We start from the raw sequence: 25,866 nt of genomic DNA on the forward strand, positions 1-25,866 counted from the left end.
ACTGACCCTCCAAGGTTTAAAAAATATCTATTTGTGCTTTTAGTCTTTATACCAAAGATCATAGTTTCTCAGCGTCCATTGTCCTAATGGCGCTTCTCCGTGTCACGGCCCAGCGGTGTCTACTGCCAGGCTCCTGGGATTTCCTTCTCTGCAGTTTCCAGCAGGGGAAAAAGTGACCTCCTTCCCCAGACCAAAGAGAGGAGCCGGACTTGACCTCTAAAGCTGTCCTGGGAACCCCATCATAACCACGAGGGTCTTCTGACAGATCAGTGGCCTTGACCCTGTCCTCAGCTTGGATAATGTCTACCATCTTTCTTCTGCTCACTGATGCAGAGTAGGTAGGTCCAGACTCCTGGTAATTTTCCTGTTCCTCTGGGGGTAATTAACCTCTAGTCCCTTTATCCAAGAGCAGGTTGTACTACTGGGGAGTAAGCCAGCATCCTCGACCTCTCAGGCTGGCATCTGTCTGGGACTAGGGCAAGATATCCTGCTGTAGTCCTTCTGAGATGTCAGTGGATCCTACAGGTATATGCTTGGCTTCCTATTGAGGAAGAAATGGAGCTAGAATTTCACCCATCTCCATATGATCCCCAAGCCCCCTGGTCTGCCTCCAGTCAGTCCATTTACCAGCCTCCCACGGCCCCAGGTCCCTGCATCCAACCCGTCTGGTGAGTTGATGGTGGACTCACCACCTCTGCTTTTGCACATGCTCTGGAATATGTGTTTGTGACACACCCTGGCACACCCCGCAGCCACTCAGCATTTCCGTACTTTGCAATAGTCAATTTTCTTTACTTCGAATTCCCTGAACTATATCCAAGATGTCCCTGTCCCCCAAATCACAGTTCCTTCTGATCTGACAGGTAGCTGACCTACCTGTCCCCGTTTCTACATTCCCATGAAGAAACCTCAGAGCCTCACATCTGCCCCTCCATCACAGACTCAGCACATCCTGGTAACAAGCAAGTATGTCACTCATCTTTTGAGGAGGAATATTGCAAGAAGAAGGGATTTGATTCCTGTTACATCCGCTTCTCTCCCAGGTCCCCTCTCATGCTCCTCCCAGTCATTGCTGTGGATTTCTTGAAGACATGGTTCTGTCTCCCAAAGATGACCTGACTGCCTTACTCCCCAGACCAATTATAGGAAATTTCATTCGGTGGACATAAGGTTGGCATTTTTCAGGTGGATATTGAACTGCAAAATTAAATTTGTAATCATAGCTGATATTTATCTAGAGTTTCCTATGTGCCACATACTTTCTAAGAGCTTTATGTAGATTATCTCAACTTATCATCAAAACAACACAATGAAACAGGTATTACTACTTTCATTATGGCCAGGCAAGCTAAGGTAAAGGAGGGTTAACCTTGCACAAGGTCACAGAAGTAGTGCTGGGAAGAGCTGGCTACACTGTGGATTTTCTTGAAGTTGCTTACACAGCTGCAGAGGAGATTGGCAATGCAGAGTTGTTTGGGTTTCATGTCAAAGGTCTGCAGCCTGGCTTGTGAACCTTGACCTTCAGGAGACTGAGCCCAGGAGAAAAAGTGAACGAGATAGAGAAATCCATGTTGCTTATTTAACATGTATTTGCTGACCTCCCATACCAGAGAAAATTTAAAGTAAAAATGACAGTTGCTGCATATGCCCTTGAGGATTGCATGTTTCTGTGAGGGGAACAAGCTGGCATCCAGATCTCTGGTTTTACAAAGATGGGTGGTTATTGCTCATTTTAGAACAACATATAGCCCTGGAAAAAGAACTAGAGAGGTACATTGACCAGAGTAACAAAATCCAATATGGCACCTCTGACTGGAGGAATTCACTAGATTTTAAGTTCCAAATCTTGGCCCATCTTAGAGGGAGGAAATTAAGATTTGACTTGGGAAGTGGCTGGTGTTTGGTGGAGCAGGGCCCCAGTCCATACTGGAATCCTGCACCTGGAAAAGCAGGAGCAATAGAAGGCAACTCTAGCTGTCCCGGGAGCTTGCGAGGGGCAGGGTAGGGTGGGGGGAACCAGGCAGGCCTGGCAGAAGGACAGCTGCAGAGAACTGGAGGGTCCTAGGCAACCCCAGGCAGATGCACATGCTCCAGGGGGGAGGAGCTGGGTTGGGGGCCTGTTTCTTGGCCTCAGTTTCCTTTTCAGAAAACTATCAATGGTAAGTATTGACCTCAGCAAGTGTGCTGTGGAGTACTATGGAGTTACACAGAGTATCCAGCGAATTGGAAAGGCAGAATGATAACAGTCGTTATTAATAATGATATGCAACATTGAAAACATTATTATAAATTATAGCATATTAAGGATAATATTAGGTATGTCAGGCTCACAGACTCTCAGGAGTGACAGAAGCTCTCAGAAGTCATCCACTCCAAAATGCCCTGTTCAATATCCATGCAAACTCTTATTAATCTTCTTACAAGGAAAATGGTGCGTGATGAATTTCAGTGCTCACCCAAGGCAGGGAGTGGCTCCCTGTGCTCTGGCCAGACCAAGGTCTCGTGGTTATGGCTCCATTATGGGAAACCCAGAGCCCAGGCAGAAAGCAGCTCCCAAAACTATAACGGCAAAATAGTGTTGGACACTAGGTACAGAGCCAGGGCCCTCGCTGGGAACACTGTGGCAGGTGCTGTTCCTTTGCCAAATCTTCATGACATTCGAGAAGGAAGAAGGCAGAAGAGGGACAGGGAGGACACAATATGGTCACCTCTGTGACCCCTGGTGCACCTTTATTTTCTGACATACACAGTTCCAAACAGCTAGAAAGACCTGGAAAATTCTAGAACTCACTGCTGGGGACAAGGATGGTAATTCTAACCCTTACTCAACGAGTTCTCCAATCCTTGTTTACCCCTTGTTCCCACAGAAGCATAACAGCCAGAATCTAACCAGCAGGGCTCCAGAAGGACACAAATAGGGCCACCAAAACCTCCCACTGGTTGGTTTCCTTTCTCCTTCCCTTCCTTCCTTCCTTTGGATTAGCAGGCTTTTCTAGGATAGGAAAACTTTGCCAGGTACCTGGAAAATCACCCCATGGAACCCTGGCCCTACTCAGAGGCTGAAAAGTGGCCCAGCGGTTCCTGTTGACAAGCCCATCTGGCCTCCTTTTAATGCAAAGGCCCCCTCCAACCCAGTGCCCAGAAGGCTGGGAGGTGGTGGGAGGGGCTCAACAGGGGCCCAGGTCATCCTGTCCTTGGTCTTCACACCTAGAGGAGTCCCATGAGCTTCCACCTTCTGAGGGAGGAATCATGCATGCAACTTCAGGATCCTTCTGCCTTGACCTGGGGAAGCACAGACTAGGACTTTTCTCTTGACCTTCAACATTTTCTATTCTCCCTCAGTTTATGGAAAATGGGGGTCTGTGCTAATTGTGCGGAAAGAAGAGCAGGCATGCCAGCTTTGCTTTCTATGCAAATCAAAGGTGGAAGGGCAGCTGAGCCCACCTGACATCAGGAGTGGCCAGCTGGGATCCTCTGCTGTCTGCATCCAGCATTGTCTGCAGAATAGTGAGGACACACTTCTGGAGGTAGCTGTATGGAAAATCAGCAGCAGAGTCTGAGAGTATCTCAGTTTTCCAAAACGTTCTTTCGCTGGACTATCACTCTTTCCACATCTTGTCCCCAAACTCCCATTGGCATATCACTGCTCTCTCCATTCTGCAAATTTCCTAAATTGACCAGCAAAGCTATTTATTTATCTACTGATTTATTTATTGCTGTGGTTTGAGATCTTGTGGAGTTTACAGAGCAGAAGCACATCTCAGACTCGAGCTCTTCTGACCCCAGAAGTGGAGTCCTGTCACACCATCCCCACGGGCTCAGCCCCTACAGGGAGACCTGCCACAGCAGGACAGTGGGCCAGAAGTGAGGCTGCCAGGGCAATCCAGAGCTGGGGGATAAAGTGTCCACACACAGGAGGCCATCAGACCTGGGGAGATGGGTACGGGACATGGGGCCCTGGAGAATTGGGATGGGGCTGAAAAGGGCAGCTTTACCAGAATTCTCCATGGACATGAGGCTCTCAGTCCTCCAGAGTCAAAGGACCCAGCTGGGAGGGATGAGATTCCATTGTCCATGGTGGACCAAGCAGAAAAGAGTGGTCCAGGCCAGAATACCCAGGGAAAAAGGGAGGGGCAGAATCAGAAGAGTCTGGTTGGGAAGACAGTGGTCCAGGTCCAGGATGTAGTTCCCGTCCACAGTCGACACAGAGGGGAGGGAGGATGGGGCACAGCATCCCTGTGGGCCCTCCATCTGGTGAAGCCAGGAGGCCAGCAGGGTCCACCTGGTGTGTAGTCACGTTCAGGACTTGTCTTGTTTGTCCCCTGTGGGGACAACTCCTTCTATCGCACGTACCAGCAGAAGCACACTGGGCAACCTTGGCTGGGTCTACACCTGCCTGCCAAGGCCCAGGGAAGGAAGAAAAAACTCATTTCTCAGCAAGTACTGATGGCTTCAAGGCACAGCCCCACTCACTGAATTTGTCACTTCCAGGTCCCATAAGGGGAAGTTTCAAGACTAGATGGGTGGAGAATGACTGAAGGCAAGGAGCCCAGCCTTCCAGGTTGTTCTGCAGTGCATTGACTGTCATATCCAGTCTCCTTGCACAGAAGGGTGGGAGTTTTTCATGGGATCTGGATTGGTCTTGAACCAGCAGAGAAGGTGTGAGCACAGAGCTCAGGACTCTTCTGCCTTTTGGTTGTGAGGCAGCATGAATAGGAAGCCTCTTAGTTGAAATCAAAGGACCTTCCAAACATGGAAACCCACGTTACTTACCAAGCATGGTGGTTGCCATATCATCTTTTTCACAGGCATTATTCTTGTCCATCCCTGAGCTGTAGGGATGTGAGGAAGTACAGATGATGGGGTGGTTCCCTCCCTAGCCAGGACAGGCACACTGCAGACTCCCTTCTTCAAGGGCACTGAGTTTTTTGTTTTGTTTTGTCCTGCTTCTAGAATCTGCAAATGTAGAATGGTATGGTATCTCAAAGGATTTTTGTGTTGCAAATTAGAGAGCTCTATAGAGTTACACGAATAAGCCATAGGATTCCAGGGGTCATAACTCATGATTAATGTAACAGGCCAATCATAATACTATTATAAATTATAGGACATTATTATATGCATATTAAGCCCAGCATCTCAGGGATGGAAAAGATCAGAAGTCTTCAAATAAACCCTCCTCCACTCATCAATATCCCTTCCAGGTGGTATTATTTGAATTATGATTCCATAGTTTTAGTTCATAAGTCCTCCAAGGAAAAGAACACATGAGAGGGTATTCTTGTGTCCTGTGCTGATGAGCAGTTTGATAATTGTGGCTCCAGGTTTGTACAGACCCCACAATTCCTGCTCCTCAAAAGACCCCAGAGCCATTATCAAAGTTAATTTCCAGATTCTTCCGTGGTCACCATGGAGGTAGAAAAACAGCCAGCCAGGGCCCCTACTGAGAAGTCTTAGGGATGTCCTTATTCTCTCACCAAATCAGCTTCCATGACTCACAGGGAAAGCAACAAGGGGAAGGGGCAGGGGTGGAGGGCACTGGGCAACTATGAAGTCCCAGGAAGTGGATGTTTTGTGTTCTGCTCACTTTCACTACCAGATGTGAGGTGCAGGTAAGTTGCCCACCACCTCCCGGGAGTACAGCAAGACAGTGTTTTAGTCAACTTTTTCCACTGCCGTGACCAAAAGACCTGACAAAAACAATTAGAGGAGGAAAAGTTTATTTGGGGGTTCACAGTCTCACATAGTTCTCAGTCCATGAACAGCCAACTCCATTCCTTGGGACGTGAGGTGAGGCAGAACACCATGGCAGGAATACGGGGCAGAGGAGCAGAGGAAAGCAGCTGGGAACATGGCACCAGGAAGCAAAAGCTTGGGTCACCACCACAAAATATAAACTCCAAGGGCACACCCCCCAACGACCCACTTCCTCCAGATGCACCCTACCTGCCTACAGTCACTGCTCAGTTAATCCATGCCAGAGGATAACACTGACTAGGTTAAGGCTCTCTAATCCAGTCATTTCACCTCTAAATCTTCTCACATCTTCTCTCACATAAGCTTTGGGGCGACACCTCATATCTAAACCACAACATCCCGTGGTGGTCATGAGCACTCTCCACGCTTGAGGGCACTTCTCTCCCATTGAGTTTCCCTTTAGTCTTTTAAAGACCAGAACAAAGGGACAAAAGTCATAATACAATCCCAGGACCCTCAATATCCATCACTCTTTGCCCCTCCCACATCCTCTGGGTGCCCTGACGTTCTGCAGGACACGTGCATTCCCTTTAGTTCTTGCCCCATCAAAATGTAAGTGTGCAGAGAAAACTCGCCAGGTTGTCTAGTAAACCAGCTGGTGTCAGGTCCCTACTTAAGATCCTGAACCTTTTTCGGAGAGGGAGGTAGGTGGGCCAGGGACCTGCCCTCTCACAGCTGCCCTCATTGCCCACCTCCCTAGTACACCAGTCCACCTGGTTTGGGTGGGAGGAAGTGGGATTCAGGCTTTGCTGTGAATTAGCACACCAAATGGGAGTCAGGGCAGTAAACCATGCTGCCACGCGTTTATTAAGCTCCTCCCACTCTCTCCTGAGGTATGAGGGACTTTATTGGGGCCTGGGTGGCTGACCAGGCTCCTTGGGTCCCCCACGCCTTCACAGAAGGGCAGTTTTGAGGAACAAGATAATGCACGAAAGAGGGAGAATATACCCATGTGAAGAGCCAAGTTTCCATGTTGATGGTAAATGGAAAGATCTTTGGGTCCGAGCTAAGCTCTGGGACAAAACGGAAGAGTGAGGAAGGGAAGAGACTGGCTTCCTCTACTAACTTCAAGCACACAGTGGGGCTCCAGCGAAGGTCAGCCCTCTAGGGAATATGGGAAACTTTACCTCTGGAGGGCTAGACTTTTCTTTGGCTGCCTGAAGCTCAAATCTCCTTCCTGAAAGTAGAGTACTGAATATTTAGAGGGGGAGTCATAGGGGTGTGGATGCAGGGAACCGAAGTCCCTGGTCCTGCCAGCAGATCCTTTTCCAGATAGCTAAAGCTCAGCCCAGGCTGGGAAGAATGAGCCTGGGCAAGGTCATGTTGCCGATGGTTCTCATGAAGGTTGGCTTCCCAGTTCCTAGAAAATGGTCACGTGGACAAAGGGATTGGCGGCTCCTTGTTATGGCTTTACTGGAGATCCTGGGCAGTGACTCTTCCTAGGAAAGAAAAACAGACTCAATAGGAAGGAGGCAGGCAGCATCAGGGGAAACAGAGTTGAAATCACAACAACTAAATGGCAGCACATCTGTTTCCAAAAAACAAAAGCATTGCCATTCTCACGAGAACTCTGAATGAGGCATGAATAGGCCGTTGCTTTTCTGGGGGCATGGAATGCCCACAGAAGGTAAGGCATCTTTCCCACGATCCCACAGAGCTTGGAGGGAAGCCCTGGGGCTTGAAAATGGCATCTCCTGAACCCAGCCACCCCAACCCTTTACCAATCACAGCAGACTGGGACCCGAGCAACGATACTGAGGAGATGGGAGAGAAACGTGCCAGGCTGGGAGGCGCGCAGGTCCGAGTGCCAGCAGCTGTGTGTGCACCCGCGGGCAGGCGGGCGCGTTCCAGGCCCTCTCGCCGCACGCAGGAGACTCGCTTCCTTGGGAGAATGGAATCCTTCTTCCACGAGAGATGCAATACCACAGCAAAGGGAGAGCAGCTGGACAAGTGCGAGGGGTGAGTCCCCAGACCCCGAGGGAAGGGAGCCGAGCGGAGGGGCTTCGAAGCAGCTCTGGCAAACTATCCCAGGACGGGGCTCCGCACCCCAGAGCCGTGGCCCTGGCAAAGACTTCTGAAAAACTTCAGGTATCAGTGAGGGTAAGTGAAGGGGCATCCCTGGCCTCCACTGCCCGGGTCTCAGTGGCTTGCCGCATCCTTAGTGAGGTCCTCATCTTCCCGGGATGCCCACCAAGCATCTCGCAGCAAGATGTCAGCTTGGGGACATTTCTGAAAATGACTCTTGGAAAATAACCGCCAACGGCTGCCCAGTGCCGTTGGCCACGCCCACAATCCTGGCATCCTCCAATCAAAGGCCCGGCTCACCCCACCCCATCCCTCCACCCCCCTACCCCTACCCTCCCTGGGTTTCCAGAAATTTCCAGGACCTGGGAGACCATCTTGGGCTTCTGGGAGACCTTTGGGGACAGGGAGCTAGTGGGGAGGGATATCTTCTTGGGCTTGGGACTGCGGGAATCACTTTCCAGGGCAGCCCTGGCCTGACTTCTAAGGGGCAATTCTCCTGCTGTGTATTAGCATCTGAAATCCCGGGCACGGACCCTCCTTGAGTGCCCCCTTCAGATTTACCCCGGAGAGAGCACGCAGAAGACCCTTGACCAGTGGTCCAAGAGTGAGGGGTGGGACTGCAAGCTGGACCCTCCTGATACCAACTGCTTACCTGTCACTAGACCGAAATGCTTGAACAGGCTCAGACAACTCGTGAGGATCCAGATTTCTAGCTGAAGTGTTGGCAAACCCACCCCCCTCAGCCCTTTTGCCCCTCCCGCAGTGCAGCCAGGAAGACCTGATCCTCATAGTCCCAGTATTCAGGGTCCAGGGAACAGGAGAGGGATGCTGTGGCTGAGAAGGGGAATGTGTCCTAAAGGCCCCTTGGAAATGCCTGCATATTAATAGTCATTGAGCACGTGTTTGGAAAGATCCTGTACAGAAAAGTTCAAATGCACCATCATATTAGAACCTCCCATAACTCTCTTTGTTAAAATTGGCATAAAAGGAACATAACCTAAATTTCATTTGAAGTGCATCCTTCAGTGGTTTTTGATGCATTCACAAATGATGCAAACATGATCACTAATTCCAAGGTGTTCTTCCCCCAGAATGAAACCCTACGGGTTTTCATTCACGTAATGTCTCCCTATTCTGCCCTCCCCTCAGCCTCTGGTAACTACTGATTGACTTCCTGTTTGAATGGACTTGCCGATTCTGGACATTTCTTGTAAATGGACTAGTACAATAGATAGCTCTTATGACTAGCTTCTTTCACTTAGCCTGAGGTTTGCTAGATTCATGCATTTTGTTGCATGTATAAGTCTTCCTTCTTTTAAAGACTAAATAATATTTTATTGCATATGTTGTTTATCCAGTTGTCATTCAATGGTTGAGTGTTTACTACTTCATGAACAATTCTGCTGTGAACTTGTGTACAGATGTTTTTGTTTGGACATGATTTCAACTCTCTTGAATACATGCATTGGAATTGGATTCCTTGGTCATGTGGTAACCTTATTCACAGCTTTTTTGAGGGATTCTCAAAAGGCTTTCCAGAGTGACTATTCCATTTTACACCCTTACTGGTCATGTATAAGGTTCCTTCTGCTCTTTCTGCATCTTTATCAACCCTCATTCTTTTCTTCCTTTTATTTATAGCTTGTACTATGTGTGCCATGGTCTCTCTTGGGTTTGATTTGCACTTCCCTAATGTTGAAAGATTTTGATCATTTTTTAGCATATTTCCTGGTCACATCTTCTTGATACCTCTTCCTTGGGAAAATGCCTACAGTCCTTTGCTTGTTTGGAAAATTAGATTATCTTCTTGTAGTTGAATTTTAAGAGTTCTTTATGTAGTTCATATACTAGATCTGGCGCTGCTTGTTTGAACCACTACCGCAAAGCACCATGTGTACCAGAAGTACTATGTAAGCAATAGAAGTTTACTTTCCACCATCCTATAGACTGGGTAGTTCATGATCAAGGGGTTGGTGATTTGGCATCTAGTGAGGGCCCACTACCTGGTTCATAGGTGGAAGACGTCTCACGCTGCTTTCTTGAGTGATGAAGGGAACAGCGGGTTCTCTTGGACCTGTTTGTATAAAGCTGCTTGCCCCTTCTTCAGGGCCCTCATGAATCACCTCCCAAAGGACTCACCTCCGACACCATCACCTTGAAGGGTGGGATTCCAACCTACGAGGGAACAAAACTAAGCTGTCCAAGGCAAGTCCCTTACAGGATAAATGATTTGTAAATATTTTCTCCCAGTCTGTTTGCTTTTCCACTTTCTTGAGAGTGTCCTTTGATGCATGAAACTTAATTTTGATAGAGTTCAATTTATCCTTATTTCCTTTGTTGCTTATGCTTTTGGTGTCAGATCTAAGAAGACATTGCCCAATCCAAGGTCATTTACCTTTTTTAAAGTAAGATTTTTTGTAGTTTTATTGCTTCCATTTGGTCTTTCATCACTTAAAATCAATTTTGTGTATGGTGAATAGAGGTCCAAATTAATTCTTTCACACCTGGATGTTCAGTTGTCCCAACCTCACTTGTTGAAAATTCTCTTCTTTGACCGGTCTTGGGACTCTTGGTGAAAATCAATTAAATGTAGGTAGGTGAGTTTATTTCTGGACTCTAAATGTAATTTCTTTAATCTGGACGTCTATGCTTTGTGTGTATTCATCAGTCGATTTGGGGTACTTTGCCTCTTTCTAGGATTTCATGAATGTCATCTAATTTATATCATTGGCTAGCTTACTATTGTTCTATTATTCCCTTATAATCCATTTTGTGCAGGGTCATAGTGATGTCCCCTCTTTCATTACTGAATTTAGTAATTTGAGCCTTCTCTCTCTTTTTTCCTCAGACGGTCTAAAAATTTCAGTGTTGTTAACTTTTGTAAATAACTAACTTTGGGGGTTTGTTCTTTCTGTTATTTTTCTCAACTCTACATCATTCTTCTCCACTCCAATCCTTATCATTTCCTTTCTTCTGCTTGCTTGAGTTTATTTTGGTTTGCTTTTCTAGTTCATTAAATATAGTGTTTAGTTATTGATTTGTGGTATTTCTTCTTTGCAAATGATGCATGCAGCTAAAACTTTCCTAAATGCTGCTTCTGTTACATCATATACATTTTGGCATTTTATTTTTTTATTTATATCAAAGAATTTGAAATTTTCTCTTGTAATTTCTTCTTTGACCCATTGGGTTAGGAGTGTGTTGTTTTATTTTTATGTACTTGTGAATTTTCCAAATTTACTTCTGTTGATTTCTAATTTTATTCCATTGTAATTGAAGAAGATACTTTATATGACTTTATTATTTTTATACTTATTGGGACATATTTTGATGCCAAACTTATGGCTCATACTGGAGCATTTCCACATGGTTGAAGAAGACTGTTGTGTTGTGGTTGAGTGGAATGTGCTATGTATGTATCAGTTAGGTCCATTTGGTATGTGGTGTTGTTCAAGTCATCTGTTTTCTGGGATAATCTCTTATCTATTTGTTCTATCCATTAAAAGTAGCGTCCCCAGTGTCTTAGTACAGTTTTGTGCTGCTATAACAGAATACGTAGGACTGGGCAATGCATGATGAAAATTAATGTCTGTTTCACAGTTCTGGAGGCTGGGAAGTCCAAGATCAAAGGGCCACATACACCAAGGGCCTTCTTGCTGTGTCATCCCCTGACAGGAGAATGGACAGGCAAAACAACATGCAGCATCAGAGAGGGAAGGGACTGAACCCATCTTTTGATCAGGAAACCCCTCCCTAGATAACTAACCCATTCCCATGATAATGGCATTGACCCGTTTGTAAGGACTCTACCCTCAAGACTTAGTCATCTCTTAAATGTCCCACCTCCCAACACTGTCAACTGGGGATTAAGTTTCGAGCCCTTACACATTAAGAGTATATTCAAACCATAGCACCAAGAATTATTGTTGTCAATTTTTCCTTTCTAACCACCTTTATTCCATATATTGGGTACTTTGTTGTTAGGCACATATAGTATATCATTGTTAGATCTTGACTTAATGGTTCCTTCATTATTATATAATGTCCTTGTTCACCTCTTGTAACTATTGTGCTAGAGTATATTTTGTCTTGCATTATTTTATCAATGATTAGTCTATCATTGTGTTACAGTCTATTTTGTCTTTCCATTTAATGATTTGAAAGAGATTTCCTTAAACACCCAGAACAAAAAAGGAAAAAAAAAATCCTTCCATCCTATACCTTTTTGGCTTCCATTTGCATGAAAACGTTTCCACCCTTTCAATTTCAACCTATTTCTTTCTTTGGATCTACATTATATATCTTACAGACAGCATACCATTTTAAAAATCCATTCTGTTGATCTCTGTCTTTTAATTTGAGATATTAATCCATTTATCTTTAACATACTTTCTATGAAGGAAGAGCCTTCATCATTCTTGTTTATATTTTCTATCCTATTTTCCCAACCTTCATATCTGCCTTTCTTAGCTTTAGTAGATATTTTTAATGTATAGTTCTGTTTCCTTTTAATTTACTTATTATACCTTCAAAGTTATTTTCTCACTGCTCTCTAGGCATTTCAATTAGTAACTTACTCTGTAACAATCTAGTAAGAGTAAGTACCAGCTTAGAGTTTGCAAATCTGTGATCTCATATAACTCCATCCCCTCTGTTATTTGCACAAAACATGTCTTTATATATTGTGTGACTGTCAAAATAGATTTGTGATGATTGTTTTATAAAATTGTATTTTAAGTCATACAGAAAAAAGGAAGAATTATAAAACTAAAAAGGAAGAATTATAAAACTATAGTAACACAGACATTGATATTTATCAATGTAGTTACCTTTGGAGGTGTTCCTTTTTCTAAAAAATGTGGATTTGTGGCACCTTCTCATGTCCTTTCATTTTAACCTAAAGGACTCTCCTTAGCATTTCTTGTGGGGCAGATTTGTTAGCCACAAACTCATTAGATTTTTTTTCTCAAAAATTGGGGTACTGTCATAATTTTTCTTTATATTTTAAGTATAATTTTGCCAGATATAGAATTCTTGTTTGACAGGGTTTTTTCCCCTCCTTTTAGCACTTTGAATTTGTCAGTTCACTGCCTTTTGGCCTTCATGGTTTGTATTGGAAAAATCAGCTCTTCATGTTATTGAGAAATACTTGCCCATGACATGTCATTCCTGTCTTGTTGTCCTCCAGACTCTTTGTCCTTGAATTCAAACCCTTTGATTACAATAAATCTTGGTATAGATATTTTTTAATTTATCCCACTTGGAATTCATTGAGCTTCTTGGATGTGTAGATTCACATTGTTCATCAAATTTGGAACATGTTTGATTTGCTTTAAATACTATTTTTATTCCTTTTTCTTTTCTACTTTCCTTCCAAGATTTCCATTATTATGTAGATATGCTTGATGATGACCCACAGGTCTCTTAATTTGTGTTCAGTTTTCTTTATTTTTTCTTTCTGTTCCTCCAGCTGTATAACTTTAATTGACCTATCTTCAAGTTTAATCTTTTCTCTGCTCAAATCTGCTATTGAACATTTCATTTTTTTAATTATACTTTTCAACTCCAGAATTTCTATTTGGTTCCTTTTTATAATTACTAACTCTGTTGTTTATGTGTATTATGTATGTATGCATGCATTTATGTATTAATATTTATTAGTATTTCTCCATTCTTATGGTTTCCTTTAGTTCTATATACATGGCTTTCTATGACACTTTAAGAATATTTTAAATAGTTAAAATCGCAATGTCTGGGCTTCAATTGGGATAATTTCTTTTTTCTCTATGTAGGGATCATACTTTCTTATTTTTTTTTCCACACCTCATAATTTTTTGTTGAAAGCTGGACATTTTGACCATTATAATGAGGAGACTCTGGAAATGAGATTATCCACCCTAGTATTTGTTACTTCTAATTGTATTTGTTGTTTGATTATATGTTAATGAATTTTCTGAGCCAGTTTGCAAAGTTGGTATCCTATAGTCACATTCTATTCTATTAGAATAGTGGTCAATTAGTGATTTCAGAAATTTCCTTAAACACCAGAACCAAAAGGAAAAAAAAAAATGTTAGGTTTTTAGGATGGATGCTGAATGTGTTGGAGTATACCTTCAAAAGCCAGCAAGATTGCTTATGATTCTACCTTAGCCTTGTTTCCTGGTATGCAGATCCTTAAATTTGGCCAGAGGTAAGAGGCTAGGATTTTTCACATTTTTTCTGAACCTAAATTATGTCTACCCTAAATTATGTGCATGACCTTCTGGATCCCACGAATTGTGGGAGCTTTTAAAAGAGCTTATTGTCCAAAACTTCTCATTCCCTAGACTTTCTTCCCAGGGTTTTATGTTAGTCTATTATTTTTCTCAACTGTGATCTCTTTCCTTGGGCAGGAATAGTTAATACACCGGCCTTTACGTGTTTTCAATAAAATTCTTTTCAGATAACTGGATCAACCCTGATGTGTTCCTGTTAGGTATAATAGAGGCAAGCACTTTTGAGATAGTTCTTCAATGAGCCACCAGATGGATCAAAATGAAGTCCCAGTTCTTTGGGGGATGGGATCTGTTCTGTTCCCTCCAGTGTTTGATACATGCTGGGAGTGCTGTCTATTGTCTTCCACCTGCCGCCAAGCTGGGGATGGGGAACAGTACCAGGGTAAATAAAAATGTCACAAAGTGCTCTCTCTCTCTCTTTCTCTCTCTCTCTCTTTTTTACTTTATTAAAATACTGAATTTATTTCACATGTGTATTTTTGTCTCCCCGCTGTTTCCATGTCTGACCACCACTACTACTATGTCCTGTCATAACTTTTCATACATACTTAAAAGACAAGCAAAGGGTGGGGTTCCATCTTTAAAAACTAAGCAGGCATTTGGGGCACCACCTTCTTGGCAATGGAACCTGGACCACCTTGATCAGACACCGGAGGGAAAGTTCCCACTTTGCATTATAAAAAGGACAGCCAGATAGCAACTGTTACAGAAATGAAATAAGATGGAAATTTTTAACAAACCGTTTAAACTATTTTTTTAAAGAGACTTCCTCCCCTGCCAGAGATCTTGAATAGCCTCCTGGTCAGTCATCCGGAAGCAGTTCTTCACATAATTGGGAAACTTGGCTTCCATTTTGGGAAGAGAACCACCTTTCTCTACACTTGCTTGTATTTCTGCTTTATTGTCTTCTACAGAACTAGGTCCTTTTGTTGTCTTAGGAGTATTTTCCTGTTCTTTTTGAAGGATTCTTGACCTTTGGACCTTGGTGTTGATGGTTTTGAGTCTTTTCCATTCTGGCTTGGATTTTGTGCATTTTTGACTGGAGTATCGAGTCAGATTTCTTCACTGGAGCTTTTTCCTCAGTTTCCCCTTCATCATCATTATCATTATCATCGTCATCGTCATCTTCATCAGCAGCAAGTTTTACTTTTTTCTGGGGAAACTCGCTACCACCTCCAGGGGCAGATGGCTTTCCAGATACACTGGAGAGTTTTACTTCCTCCTTCTCTTTATCTTCTGACTCTGCATCTGTCCCAAAGCTTTCTTATTAAGACATAATTCTTTCCCCCTTCATTAAATGTTCCCCAGCTTGCCTAAAGCTTTTGATTAGGTTCTGGAGTTCCTGAAATGTTGATCCCTACAGCCTTTGCCAATTTGTTCTTTGAGGTCCCAGGAATGGATCTTCCACTCCCACTGATATTGCCCTCTCCTTATTCCTTGAAGTTAATATTCTTTGGGAGCTGGGCTCCAGGGCAGTGAGCATTGTACCCAAGTTGATCTATAACAGGAAAGCAAGGCCTTGGATACAGGCAGCTTGAACCTGTTCTACACAACCATAGCACTTATGCATTCATTTAGGAGTATTTATTTCATACCTACTAAGTAGTAGGCACAATTCTAGAAATTCAAGATTACTTCATTCTGCAAAAGAGCAAATCTTTCTTTTCCTGAGGGCTCATGTTTTTATGGTGGGAGATTCATAATACACATAATAAATAAATAGTTGGTAGTGGAGCTTAAGAAGTGCTATGGAATTAAGAAATTGGGGTACTCATTGAGCATCAGGACTGTCATGGGAATCGTCCAATTATAAAGAATTTGCTTTGTCCTAGTTGCCAACTTATAGAAAATTTGCAAGAACAGCACATGGATTTCCATATCTGCTTGCTTGGCTCTGCTCATAAGTAATATTTTGCCAGATTTACTCTATCATTCGCTCTTTCTTGTTTAAGAACAAGTTGCATTACATCAAGTTTGCCTACTCTGTCATAATTATTTCCCAAGACATTCCCTCGCATAAGTGCAGGATATTATCAATCAGGAAAGTTAACTGCTATCCTATCAACAGTCCATGTTTTAATTTCCTCTATGATTCCAGTAGTGTTTTTTTAAGCAGTTATGTCTTCTAGTCCAGAATTCACTTTGATTTGTCATGGGTCTTTAATCTGGAACCCTATCCTCACTCTTCTTTGGTACTGTCTAACATTGACACCAAGACCAATGATCAGTTATTTTAGAACTCTCCACAGTTTGGGCTGGCCTACCATCTCCTGTGGATTAAACTTCATGCATTCTTGGCAGAAACACTACTTAAGCAATTTTTTAATTTGGGACCATGTTGTCTTGTATTTTTGTTGACAACATTAACTTCATTCATTTTATGAAGAGGTACTGAGCTAGATTTCTCCTTTCCAAAGTCATTTTTTCTTTCATAATTAATAAGTAATTTCATGGAATATTCTTAGGGATGATGCTTTCCCTCAGGTTGCTTTGATATGATTCTTTGAATATGGAGAATAATAACATGATTCCAAATGTTAAGCTGTATACTGTCTTCTAATCAGAGAGTGTCTGCTTGATTCTCTACTTGTTCCACTCAATTTATTTGCACAAATATGAAAAATACCTCCCAATTTTATTTTATTTGGATACTGGGAATTGAATTCAGGGTACTCGACCACTGAGCCACATCCCCAGCCCTATTTTATATTTTATTTAGAAATAGGGTCTCACTTTTGCTGAGGCTGACTTTGAACTCTTGATCCTCCTGCCTTAGCCTCCCGAGCTGCTGGGATTACAGGTGTACCAGCACCTCCCAATTTTAAAACAAACTTTGCTCTCTATCAGTAGATATTTCTTCCTTGTCAATTATATATACATATATTTTTCTATACATTTTTAACATATTTGTTTCTGTTTTCTTTAGTGTTGGCTTAAAAAGAAACTGGGATTTTTATTTGTTGTTTAGGTTTACTATATTCCTGTCCTCTATCTCAACTATCTATATATTTAGATTTTTCACTTTCTTGTACTTTTGGGGGAAGCATTACATATTTTAATTATTTTCAATTTTCAGTGTTTATAGGTATGATTTTTATAGCTGTGGAGAACTTTCTGATCACTGTTTTAAATACATCTTATGATGGGATACTTAGTGGTTTGATTATCCTTTTTTTTCAGAATTTTTGAATTCTCTCTTATGTTTTAATTATTACTGCAGAACTGTTCAATAAAAGATTTTTTTTAAAAAACTCTAGTTGGAAAGGCATTGTTAAAAACATTTTGATATCAAAGTCTTTTCCTAAAAGTCTTATTGAAATACAATTGTCATAAGATAAACTGCACATATTTAAGATGCATGGTTGGATAAGTTCTGACATTTATAAACACCAGTGAAGCCATCACCATGATGAAGATAGTGAGCATATCAGCAAAACCCAAGCCATGGTAATCTCTCACCCTCATTCCTGCCAGGTAGTGGCCTGCTATGTCACTGTGGGTTAGTTTGAATTTTGTAAGATTTAATATAAATGGAATCATATAATATGTGATCTCTTTTTGCATAATTTCTTTTACACAGCATAATTATTTTGAGATCCATCCATGTTTTAGTGTTCATTTCCTTTCATTGCTGAATAGAATTCCACTACATGGATGTCCAACCATTGGTTTATCCTCACCCGATGACTTTTGTGCTGTTTTCCATTTTTAGGTAGTGCAAATGAAGTACTAGGAGCATGTATTTGTATAGTCATACTCTTTCATTCTTCTTGGACACATATCTAGGATTTGAATGATTTATCTATGATGGGTAAATTTAATTTATAAGAAGATACCAAACAGTCTACCAAAGTGACTCTACATTTGACATCAAGGGCAGTCTATGACTGGCCAAGTGGTGCACGTCTGTAATCCCAACAGCTTGGGAGGCTGAGGCTGGAGAATCTCAAGTTCAAGGCCAGTGTCAGTAACTTAGGGAGGCTTTACACAATTTAGTGAGATCCTGTCTCTCAAAATAAAATATTAAAAGGGCTGAGGATGTGTCTCAGTGACTGAGTGTCTCTGGGTTAAATCCCCAGTATGAAAAAGAAAAAAAATTTAAAAAGAAAGGAAGGAAATATATGCCTTTGCCTTTTATTTCCTTCAAATTGTTACCAATACTTGATACAGCTATTTTTTTTTTTAATTTAGTCATTTAAAAATGTGGGCAGTCAGAGCTCATTATATTTTTAATTTATACTACTCTAATGGCTGCTGGTGTTGAGCATCTTTTCATGTGCTTATTGTCATCCATAGACCTTCTTTGGTGAAGTATCTGGTCAAGTCTATTGCCCATTTGTATTGATTTGTATGATTTCTTATTTAATTCTTGCTGTTTTGAGAGTTCTTAAATACTCTGGATACAAGTTCTTTATCCAACATGTAGTCCTGAAAAATATTTTCTCTCAGCTTATATATTTATTCTGAGAGACAAAGAAGGATATTATGTAATGATCAAAGGGTCAATCCATCGGGAAGATAGGGCAATTATAAACATTGGAACATCCCAACAACCAACATCAGAACAGCTAAATATATAAAAGCAAACACTGAGAGAAACAAAGAGAAAAAGACAATACAATAATAGTAAGAGACTTCAATACCTCACTTTCAATAATGGATAGAACATCCAGATGGAAGATCAGAAAGAGAACAGAAGACTTGAATAACAGGCCACTGGAGTTGACAGACATATACAAAACATTGCACTCAACAGCAAAAGAGTAAGTGTTCTCAAGCACAGATGCATCTTTCTGAAAGATCTATCACATTAGCTTACAAATAAGTCACCTTAATTAGGAAGCTTGAAATCATACCAGGTATCTTTTCTAATCACAACAAAAGAAACTAGTAATCATAGCAGCAATGAAACTGGAAATCCACAAACATGTAGAAATTTAAAACCACATACCTGAACCACCATTAGGCCAAAGAAGAAATAAAAAATACATTGAGACAAAAGAAAATAAGGAAAGAACATACTCAAATCCCACAGGATGCAGCAAAAGCAGTACCAAGAGGGAAGTTCATAGCAATAAATAGCAACACGAAAAAGGAAGAAGTTCTCAAAGAAACAATCTGATTCTTTTCTTCAAAGGATTAGGAAAAAAAGAACAAACTAAGCCCAAAGTTAGAGACAGATAAAGAAGTAGCATTGAATAAAACAGAAATAAATGCAGCAGGAAACAGAAAAATAGGGGAAAAAAAAAAAACAATGAAACACAGTTGGTTTTTTGAAAAGATAAAACTGACATTTAGACTGACTAAGAAAAAGAAAGAAGTCTCAAATAATTAAAATCATAAATGAAAGAAAAGACATTATATCTGATGCCATAGAAATAAAAAAGGATCATAAGAGACTGCTATGGACAATTATACACCAGTACACTGGATATTCTAAAAGAAAATACATTCCTAGAAACATACCATCGACCACGATGAAGTTAAGAAGAAATAAAAAACTACAGGCCTATAAATCCTGTACAGTTTGAATCATAAAAAAAAAAAAAAAAAAAAAAAAAAAACAACTCCCAATGAAGAAAGTCAGGACCAGATGGCTTCATTGGTGAATTTTACTGAACATTTAAGAAAGAATCAACACCAATCCTTTTCAAAAATTAAAACTTTGTGACCGATTCTATTGCTGTCTTTAAATTCACCAAATTAAATTTGCTAATTTTTTCTTCTCCAATTTCTAACCTTCCATTAATTTCATCCAGCATATCTTCATGTAAAATATTGTAGTTTTCATCACTAGATGTTCAGTTTGGCTCTCATACAAATCCTCTATCTTTCTACCAATTTTCTGAACATATGGATTATAATTATAACTCTCCTCATGTACTAATTATAACATGTGTCCAGTTCTGGTTGGTTTTAATTTATTGATTTTTCTCCTCATTATAGATTATGTTTCTTGCTTCTTTACTTGCCTGGGAATTTCTTATTGGATACCAGACATTATGAATTTTAACTTATTGGATTGGGGTTATTTATGTATTTCCTATAAATACTTTTGAGCTTTGTTCTGGAATGCAGTCAAGTTACTTGGAAACAGTTAATTCTTTCATATTATGCTTGTAAGATTTGTTAGATGGAACCAGCATTTAATCTAGGGAATTCTTAGGCAAAATCCTTCTGAACACTCTTTTTGTTTCTATGTGTATCGTGACATTTCCCAGTTCAGCTATTTGGGACTGAAACTGTCCTTGCCCTGCAAGAGTACCTGGCACTATTTCCTGTGGTCCTTTCAGTTGATTGGACCAGTATGTGCTGAGCAATACGAACTGATCAATTTTGTGTTGAGAGAGACCTTCTGTAGCTCATGCTGTCCTATGAACTCCAGCCACCTTGGTCTCTCCACACTCAGTTACCCAGAGTGGGGATCTGCTGAGCTCTGCCTGAATCCGCTTCCCTACACCGAGGGCTGGGCATTCTCCCACAGCACGAGGCCAGGAAAAGGGAACTCATGGCATCTCCTCCCAACTCTTCTGGATCACTGTCCACCATATTTTGATATCAGTGTCTTAGAAAATGTCAGTTTTTGTTCAACTGTCTCTGTTGTTTTAGGAGGGAAATCCATCTCTTTCCTTCATCTTTGGAAGAACACTTATAAAATTTGCTTTTTTGTTTCTACTTTCACCACTTTGCGATCAAAGCATTCTGTGGCTAATATGGAACTTACAATCTAACAGATCTAACAGATGATCTGATTCAATGACTGCTTCACGTCTGCTTGAGACGAAAATACATTCTTTATTAAAGGCTACACCATTTGATACACATTTACAAAATCTAATTTATCATCCCTGTTGACTAACTCTTCTCTACCCGTACTTACTTTTTCATTCACGTGATCTCTCTTGTCCTGAGTAAAACTCTCTTATCATTATTTTTCCTATCTATTTCTCCTTCCATGGCTGTAATTTCTACTTTATGTTATAGATGGGATTTTTGCAATTTGGTGCATAGATATTCATAAATGACATATTTATGTTGTGGATGTGGTTTATCACATAATAATGTCTTTCCACGTCTTCTTTAATGTTTGGTGTCCTAAATTCTGCAGCACTGGGTAATGTCAGAGCTCTTACTGTGCTCTGGAATTCTTCCCATTCACTCACCAAAACTTTTCACATCCTTTTTTTTTTTTTTTCTTTGTAAGCTTTTTAATCATTTTGTTTAAAATGTTTCTCCTGTCCATGCAACAGACCAGAGTCTATTTCTTTCTTACATAGTCTGAAAATCTCTTTCTTTTACAAGGCAACTTAAGCTCATTCACATTTGCAGATATCAGTAATATGTTGAGTATCAACTCCTTATGTCAATTTATCCTAGAACCGCTTTATGTATTATGCTTAGTGTGTTTCTTTCTCTATATTAAATGTCTTCTTACTCTTTAAAAAAAGACTTGCTTTGATATTTGCACAAGTGCACATTTTTGCTCTGGTAGTTCCCTTTCAACATATCCTCATTGCCTTTTATCTTACTTAAGCTTTTGCTATCTGAATTATTCTAAATAATATAATTTGATACCTCCCCATTTCCTGTGCAATTATTATCCTTTTCTACTTTTCTTTTTTTGTCCTTCTGCACAGCTCAAATTTTTATGAGCAATTATAATGTTAAAAATATCAGAATATATAAAAAATCAGAATTCATAATTAAGATCTCTCAGACATAGATGAAATACGCCATTTTCTAAACTTACCAAAATTAACCTAGGAAGAAATACTGAACCTGAATTGACTTAAAACCATAACAGCAAAAGTTCTGAAGGAGGTTTCCAGTCCAAAAGGGCAAGACTTGGGATTTGTCAGAAGTGAAAATTCTCAGACCCCACCCCCACATGCTGGATCAGAAACTTGGGGTGTGGGCCAGCAACCTTAGGTACATTTGTTACTGTGTTACCAAGTCTTCTAGGTCAGCTCAACTTTAAGCTGGCTGCATTCTTTCTACTTTGTTAGAACATATGACATTTACAATTATTGTCCACCCTTGTCCCCGATCCTTTTTAAGTCATAGATCTACACTTAGAGACACACAGGCTCTTTTCCAGAGTTTCACCCTACTCTTGGTGGGGTAGAATTCATCCTCCAGCAGATTATTCAAGAAGAGTTCCTGCATGTGAAGCTCTCTCACTCCTTAAATGTATGATTTATCTTCCTGTGTCCTTGATAATGACAATGACTTTGCAGCACATGAAATCCTGGTCCACTATTTATTTTCCTTTGGTTTCTTGAAAACAACAACAACAAAAAAACTCTCCACTCTTTCCCTGCTCTGCAGGATGCTTCTGATATCCTGATGCCAAAATACTTTCCATTTTCCTTTGTAGGTTACAGTGTTGTGTCCAGAGGCCTGGAGTATGGTTCCTCCGACTCAAAGTTTTGGAGACTGTGACTCAGTTGATCATTCTCAGTCAATTTTCTTAGGTACATTTGTCCCTACATGAATGTAGGTTTTTCTCTTATTTCTATAGAGTTTTTGGATTCCATTAAAAACTGTTAACCCTTATTCCATGCTCCCTCGGCTTCTCAGGGAAACCAATGTTTTAAGCAGGCAAAGAGGACCTGGATGGTGTATAGCGGCGGGGGGTTGCTATTAGATAGAAGCACTTAGTTTATTTACTAGAATGGACAGAGAGACAGAGGACATGGCTGTGGAGGCTAAAAGGCAGGCAGTCGTGGAGGAGAGTATCCAGGAGGGGCTCTCCTAATGACTGTGATTTTCTCATGGTAGGGAAGTGCCATCTAATCTAACTCCAATCCCTCACCTGGAGAACAGATTGGAGATGAGTGCATTTGACAAGGTTAGATTCCTGGATGGAATTCCAACCAGTTACAAACTCCATGAATAGTGTTCTAGGAGCAGCTCCAAGACCTATCTGTCACTGGCCCTTTTACCTAGTATAAGACCCAGAGCTGCTTCTTCCTGGGGTCTCCACATCCAGGGAGACTGAAAGCAGTGCTAATGCAGAACAGGAGCCTAGCAAGAGGCCAGGCTCAGGGAGGACTTGGGGCACATTTATTGGGGATATGGAGGATGTCCTGTGAGAGGTGGTGGGTGGAGGCGTGCCCTCTGTTACTTTAGTGAAACACAGGGACATGGATTTTGAGTTAGTATAAGAAAGGAGGTTATAGGTCTGGACAGGATTGCTGTGTGAGGTCGTGGGTTCTTTATCAGGTGCTGTGGCCCTCTCATTTCTCTGAGCTGCAGTCATTAATTCAAGGAATAACACAAGACTGGGGGCGATGGGGGAATGAAGAAAAGACAAACAGACACACGTGGAAAGAAAAAGGCGGGTCCAGGTGGACAGCCAAACTCTGATGGAGTTCGACTGACTCAGAGTTAACTCGGCACATTTATATACAGGTTTCACCATCAAAGTGTTGCTTGTGAGAAAGTTTTAGCAAAGCAGGCAATCTGAAGGATGCAGAGCTGGTGAGACATTAGGGTTATCTTTTTATACTCAGAATTGTCTATCCCTGGGAGTTGGTGCCTGAACTCAAGTCCTCGACTGATAACTCTGAGCCTTTGCACAGTTTCCTTGGACCAGTGTCACCATAGCAAGTGGGTCATCTTGACCTGCACCTTCACACAGGCAGTTCCCAGCACAACACACCATGAAGGAGGAGTCAGACCATCATTCAAATCACCACTGTCCACAACCAGGGAGTGTCCATTAAGGCTGGATGTGATGTCAGGGATGTTGGGTAGGAGATTCCCTGGTCAGCAGGGTGATTGCCAGATGGTCTCTATGGCAATGCCAAGTTTATCATCTGCCTCTGGACACCCAAACTCACACTGTCAACAAATCTTCAACACCCTTCCCAATGTCTTCCACTCTGGACAGACACATAGTATTCTGATCCCTGAGCTATTTCTGTGGCCTTCTAGATAACTTCTCTGCTTCTTTCTTTCCCCTCCTCCCCAGACTTTCCTATCCATCTGTTTTCAACCATGGTCAGTTGAATCCTGTTGGATCATAAGTCAGATGATGTCCCTCTCTGTCAAGCCCCATCTCACTCCCAGGAAAAGCCAACACCCCCCACAGCCCCAGCCACTGCCCCAGCCCCACCAAATTGATTTCATCTTCCCTGTGATCCCTCTTACCTATGCTCTTTGCTGAGCCTGGCTTCCTGTCTGTTCCTTGGACATGCCCAACACACTCCTCTCTCAAAGGACCGTGGCAATATCCTCTTCCTGGAATGCTTCTGCCCCTAGTACTCAAAGTGTTGGCTTTTCTGTTCTTTTTCTTTAAATGTCATTATTTATCCAAAGAGGCTCTGCCTATCCACCTTTATAAAAAATAATTTCTATCCTTTGATCTTCCTTTACTTCTCATAAAGGCACATAACACCTACACGTTGCATAGTTAATTATTTGTTTGTACTCTGACTGCCCTGACAGTGGCTTTGTCTGTTTTCGTTTTTTTTTTTTTTTTTCATTATTGTACTCAGTTTCTAGCTACAGAATTAGTTGTTAAATGAATGAAGCAATGAATAGGTGCCATGGTATTTTTATGGGGATACAGGACAATACCCCATCAGCCAGGCTTAGGCCTTCCTCCTGGAGAGAAGAGAAGGATCAAGAGTTCGAGAACGTGATCAGGTGTTGACGTCTTATGTCCTGCTTGCAGGTGAAGTGAGGACAACTCTTGGCACCCTCTCTCCCACTGACTGTGCCACCTGGACAGAGTGCGTGGGGCAGCCATCTGAAGTCTCCAAACAGGCAATCCAGCGAGTGGATTGGAAACAAACAAACAAAGCAGGATTTCAAGTGCCACTCAGCTGGCACTTGAACATGTCTTCGTCTGGTGTCCTCTGAACATGTCTTCCTCTGGTGTCCTCTGAGTAACACCCAGCCTATCCTGAAACCCAGAAGCAGGTTCCATGGTGCAGAGAGAGATGCAGATGAAACCCTCTGATTTTGGCTTGTGCAGCAAGGAAGGAGACTTCTGCAGCTTTAAGCATGGGACAGACAAATGGCAGCAAAGTGCCTGTCAACATAAAGAGGCGGGATGGGACTCTGAAGGAAGGGAACTTGCATCCTGACCTCAGGGTGCTCTTTCCTCCTCCTTTGGGGGTCACAGCTCATCCTCAGGAAGCTCAGCTGTTCTCAGCACTCTTACCTGTCACTTTTAACCCAGCACCAGTGGGGGTTGGGGACATCTGCTCCTGAGGACTCAACAGTTGTCACATCCGGGATAAGTCGGGAAGCCTGACTCTGGATCCTGTCCGGCATCCTGTGACAGAGCCGTTGCCCCTCCCCATCTCCTGCCCCAGGCCTCCTCTCATGGGCCTGAAACACAGACTTAGCACAGAGGGAAAGGGCAGCAAGTCACTGACCTTTTAAAACTATGTGGTCCCCTGGTTAGCCATGCTGCCCCTGGGTGTGGGTGGGGTTGGGGCAAAGCTGGATTTCTGGGATTTAGGGTTAGCCTGGGGGAGAGCAGCACAGGAAGTGCTCTGGGGTCAGGCCTTATGGAATGTTCCAAGGGCATGGAATGGGCCAAGCCATGGTGGTTGTGGTGAAGCCCATTGACCTTCCCTGGCTGTTCTGAGCCTGTGAAGAGGAAGGCCCTCAGCCATGTAGAGAGGGCTGTGTGAGCAGGAAAGGGGGAACCTGGTGTTTCTTTACACAGTCCCTGCTAAGTTCACGCACCTGCCATGCCAACTAAGCCTCTTTAAGCTCTCAGCGTTCACAGTAGGGCTCTCATTTTTCAGATGAGTAAAGCGAGGCACAGAGAGGTTATGCCATGCATCTA

At 42.0% G+C, this 25,866-nt stretch overlaps 1 pseudogene across 1 annotated transcript in view; it reads right to left on the reverse strand.

Annotated features, from left to right (window-relative positions):
* Nucleotides 1–14,813: 14,813 nt before the first annotated feature.
* Nucleotides 14,814–25,866, reverse strand: part of LOC306665759 (nucleophosmin-like) — a 35,277-nt pseudogene continuing 24,224 nt past the window's right edge. Inside the window, exon 3 of the transcript in view lies at nucleotides 14,814–15,305. The product of the transcript in view is annotated as a nucleophosmin-like (transcript). The remainder of the gene's footprint in view (nucleotides 15,306–25,866) is intronic.

The sequence above is a fragment of the Sciurus vulgaris genome, assembly GCF_902686455.1.
Source record: "Sciurus vulgaris genome assembly, chromosome: 7".
NCBI classification, from domain to species: domain Eukaryota; kingdom Metazoa; phylum Chordata; class Mammalia; order Rodentia; family Sciuridae; genus Sciurus; species Sciurus vulgaris.